This window comes from Electrophorus electricus, chromosome 25, assembly GCF_041902795.1.
Source record: "Electrophorus electricus isolate QZ-2024a chromosome 25, ASM4190279v1, whole genome shotgun sequence".
NCBI classification, from domain to species: domain Eukaryota; kingdom Metazoa; phylum Chordata; class Actinopteri; order Gymnotiformes; family Gymnotidae; genus Electrophorus; species Electrophorus electricus.
In genome coordinates, this window is record NC_137521.1 from 12,472,501 (window position 1) to 12,477,500 (window position 5,000).

The window sequence follows — 5,000 nt, forward strand, 5'->3', positions numbered from 1 at the left end:
CTTCGGCTCTGTCTTGTGCTCTTTCTTTCTCCCTGTGTCTTGCAGACATTTGAAATATGCTCTCCAGCTGCAGGGGCCCAGGCAGGGAGGGGAGGGGCCACACAAAGCCTCCCCCGCCCCTGAATAGCTCTCTACAAACGCCACCACCAATCCTAAAAGACCAGGTTGGAGCTGTCGGTCTCCTGTGTACACCCCTCCCTACAGGGGAGACCCCCCCTGCCTGCAGACTCTGTGTTTCACATTCAATAGACATTCCTTCACGCTTTAGAGCGCGGCGTGGAAGAGAGGTGGAGATGGGTGTCCATTTTTCTTACGGTCTTGTGTGTGTGTGTTTGGCTGTATGTGCAAACGCAGGTTGTGGATGGAGATGGAGGGATGAGAAAACAGCAGCAGTCAACAACAGTCCGACAAAGAGTCCCAGCGTTCTCCATCACAGTCCAGTGTTCTCCAGCACAGTCCAGCGTTCTCCAGTAAAGTCCAGCGTTCTCCAGCACAGTCCAGCGTTCTCCAGTAAAGTCCAGCGTTCTCCAGCACAGTCCAGCGTTCTCCAGTAAAGTCCAGCGTTCTCTAGTAAAGTCCAGCATTCTCTAGTAAAGTCCAGCATTCTCCAGCACAGTCCAGCGTTCTCTAGTAAAGTCCAGCGTTCTCTAGTAAAGTCCAGCATTCTCTAGTAAAGTCCAGCATTCTCCAGCACAGTCCAGCATTCTCCAGTAAAGTCCAGCATTCTCCAGTAAAGTCCAGCGTTCTCCATCACAGTCCAGTGTTCTCCAGCACAGTCCAGCGTTCTCCAGTAAAGTCCAGCGTTCTCCAGCACAGTCCAGCGTTCTCCAGTAAAGTCCAGCGTTCTCTAGTAAAGTCCAGCATTCTCTAGTAAAGTCCAGCATTCTCCAGCACAGTCCAGCGTTCTCCAGTAAAGTCCAGCGTTCTCTAGTAAAGTCCAGCATTCTCTAGTAAAGTCCAGCGTTCTCCAGCACAGTCCAGCGTTCTCCAGTAAAGTCCAGCATTCTCCAGTAATGTCCAGCGTTCTCTAGTAAAGTCCAGTGAACCAGGTGTTTGGTTGGTCTTCTGGCTCTTGAGAAGCTTCATTCTCATCAGCTTATGAGGTCTTTTACAGAACAAAAAAAGCTGATGTTAGAATATCACTGTAGGACAAAAATGTTTGTTAAATTAATTCCTACACATAAGAGAATGGATCCAAAATCAGAGTTCTGTATACCTGTGTGTGTCTGATGTGATGGTGCCTGACCTGTGTGTGTCTCAATTGTGTGTCAGTATGTCTGATCTGAATGTGTCACTCCTGAGTGTCACACCAGTGTCTAATCTGAATGTGTCTCATCTGTGTGTATCTGATTTGAGCGTATGTGATCTGAGTGTGTCTGATCTGAGTGTGACTGATCTGAGTGGGTCTGATCTGAGCATGTCTGATCTGACTGTGTCTGATCTGAGAATGTCTGATCTCAGTGTGTCTGATCTGAGTGTGTCTGATCTGAGCATGTCTGACCTCTGGATTCACTCATTTTGAGATTGCAGTACATTTATTTTACTGTTCTCATGAGATGGCATTTCAGAAGTTTCGAAACCGATGTGGTACTCTTGTAAAAAACAATGAACAACAAAGCAGTTTTAGTGCAGTACTGTACATGGGTCAGCGTTACCATGGTGATTACACAGCAGTATTAGTGCAGTACTGTACGTGGGTCAGTGCTGGGGTGGAGGTGTCTGATTCCGAGGTCCAGCACACAGGAGGGTGGAGGTGTCTGATTCCGAGGTCCAGCACACAGGAGGGTGGAGGTGTCTGATTCCGAGGTCCAGCACACAGGAGGGTGGAGGTGTCTGATTCCGAGGTCCAGCACACAGGAGGGTGGAGGTGTCTGAGTCCGAGGTCCAGCACACAGGAGGGTGGAGGTGTCTGATTCCGAGGTCCAGCACACAGGAGGGTGGAGGTGTCTGATTCCGAGGTCCAGCACACAGGAGGGTGGAGGTGTCTGATTCCGAGGTCCAGCACACAGGAGGGTGGAGGTGTCTGATTCCGAGGTCCAGCACACAGGAGGGTGGAGGTGTCTGATTCCGAGGTCCAGCACACAGGAGGGTGGAGGTGTCTGATTCCGAGGTCCAGCACACAGGAGGGTGGAGGTGTCTGATTCTGAGGTCCATCCGTGCTCATTTGACAGTATGGCCTGTTTGACTTATCAATAATGAAGGAGGGAACTGCAGCTCGGCCAAGAGGTTTGTTATCGTTTCAGTTTTGCAATAAAACACCGCAAACAAACCAGGGAGGGTCCGTAACCCTCAGAGCCTGGGGGGGCGGTGTGTGTGTGTGTGTGTGTGTGTGTGTGTGTGTGTGTGTGTGTGTAGGGGGGGGATTTTTCATTTGCTCCTCACTCTCCCACAAGAGCAGTCTCATATGCCAAGGGGAGTTTCACATCATTTATGTAGGGAGTGAATGTGAAATCTCACACACACACGCGCACGCTTACATATAGTCAGATCCAGAGTTCTTGTGTTCTTTCTGCTTTTCTCTCTTTCATCTTCTGCTCTTTCCCTGAGTTTCTAGTGTTTTTATTTTATTTATTGAGTATTTTCTGATGTTCTTGGCTGGATGTTTGTTGCTCCAGGGGTGTCATTATCCTCGGAAATGCTCTTGGCATTTACAGTTTTTTACAATCATTTTCACATTTGTCTCAGTACCAAGTCCACTTCTTCAAAACACTTCAGCACATCAGTTCACCTTTAGTGCAAAACACACTTCAACCACCAAAACAGGTCATATTTCATCCAAAAGTGACTCATGCTGCTAGAACTATAACACAACTATAACAACTATAACACTACTATAACACAACCATAACACTACTATAGCAAAATTATAACAAGTATAACACAACTAGAACACAACTACAGCATAACTATAATACAACCATAACATTACTATAATACTATAACACAACTACAACATAATTCTAACACAACTATAACATAACTATAACACAACTATAACAACTGTAGGGTACTAGTCTAGTAGTGTAGCAGGGTAGTAGTGTAGTAGCGTAGAAGGATAGTACAGTAGTAGTGTAGTAGGGTAGTAGTGTAGTATTGTAGCAGGGTATTAGTGTAGTAGTATAGTAGGGCATTGGGGTATTACTGTAGTAGTGTATTATTGTAGTAGGATAGTAGGGTAGTACTGTAGTATGGTAGTAGTATAGCAGGGTAGTAGTGTAGTATTGTAGTAGGGTAGTAGTGTAATAGGGTAGTAGGGTAGTACTGTAGTAGTGTAGTAGGGTATTAGTGTAGTAGTGTAGTAGGCTATTAGTGTATTAGTATAGTAGGGTAGTAATGTAGTAGTGTAGTATTGTAGTAGGGTAGTAGTGTAATAGGGTAGTAGGGTAGTACTGTAGTAGTGTAGTCGGGTATTGGTGTAGTAGGCTAGTAATGTAGTAGGGTAGTAGTGTAATAGGCTAGTAGGATAGTACTGTAGTAGTGTAGTAGGGTATTAGTGTAGTAGGGTAGTACTGCAGTAGTGTAGTAGGGTATTGGTGTAGTAGGGTAGTAGTATACTTGGGTAGTAGGGTATGTGTGTGTGTGTGTGTGTGTGTATTATATCCGCACCCAGTATACCCCTACATACCCCACTAGTCATTAGACCTCTACATACCCCATTACTCCTCACTTCTGCATTAAAGGATGTGATGTTTTACCCGCTACCATAGTTAGACCAAAAATGGCTGTGATTGTAAAAATCTTTTAAATAGAATACAAATGTGACAGACGTTCTCATCTCTATCTCCCCTGACTTTCTCTGTCTCCCTCTCTCCCTCTCTCTCTCTCTCTCTCTCTCTTACACACACACACTCGCACACACACACACACACACACACACACACACACACACACACACACACACACACACACACACAAACACACACCCCTTCACTCACTGGGTTGAGACTCTGCTGAGATCTCCGGCAGCAGGCAGCATGCCAGTGTGAGTCACTATGCTGACCATCTGGGTCCAGGTACCAGTCCTGCCAAAACTGAGAGAGAGAGAGAGAGAGAGAGAGAGAGAGAGAGAGAGAGAGAGAGAGAGAGAGAAGAGGAGGAGGAGGAGGAGGAGGAGAGGGTAGGAAGGGAAAGAGAGAAAAAGAAAATGAGAGAGACTGATGGAATGCAAGGCCCCTGTCTCTCTCTCCCCATCTGTCTCTCCCACTGTCGGTCTCTCTCTTTGTCGTGTTTCATGTATTATTAAGAGTGCAGATATCTACAATGTGCTCAGCTGTTCTATTCTTACTATAGTTACTCAAATTCCTCAAACGATTCATACTATAGTTTTCTTATTTACATAAATTGCATTAAGTCTAATTTTAGCCCTGTTACTACACATGACAGAGCTGTTACCAGCCCTGAGAGGGGCTTGCACTAGCATTTCCGTCCGACCTTGAGATTGGCGGCTGTGGGGTTGTCAGCTCCTCGGCGGCACTTCAGGTAAACTAATCCACATATGTCTGTGATAACAAAGGTGGTGCAATGTGTGTGTGTGTGGACACACTGCTAACTGCTGTGTGTGTGTGTGTGTGTGTGTGTGTGTGTGTGCGCGCATTTGTGTGTGTGTGTGTGTGTGTGTGTGTGTGTGTGTGTGTGTGTGTCTGTATGTGTGTGTGTGGACACACTGCTAACTGCTGTGTGTGTGTGTGTGTGTGTGCGCATTTGTGTGTGTGTGTGTGTGTGTGTGTGTCTGTATGTGTGTGTGTGGACACACTGCTAACTGCTGTGTGTGTGTGTGTGGGGGGGGGGGGACCCACTGCTAACTGTCCTTGTATAGGTCACATATTACAGAGGATAAAGAATGGTAGCATGCTGTGTGTGCATGTGTGTGTGTGTGTGTGTGTGTGTGTGCATGTGTGTGTGTGTGTGTGTGTGTGTGTGTGTGTGTGTGTGTGTGCATGTGTGTGTGCATGTGTGAGTGTGTGTGAGTGTGTGTGTCTGTGGTTGTGTGTGTGTGAGTG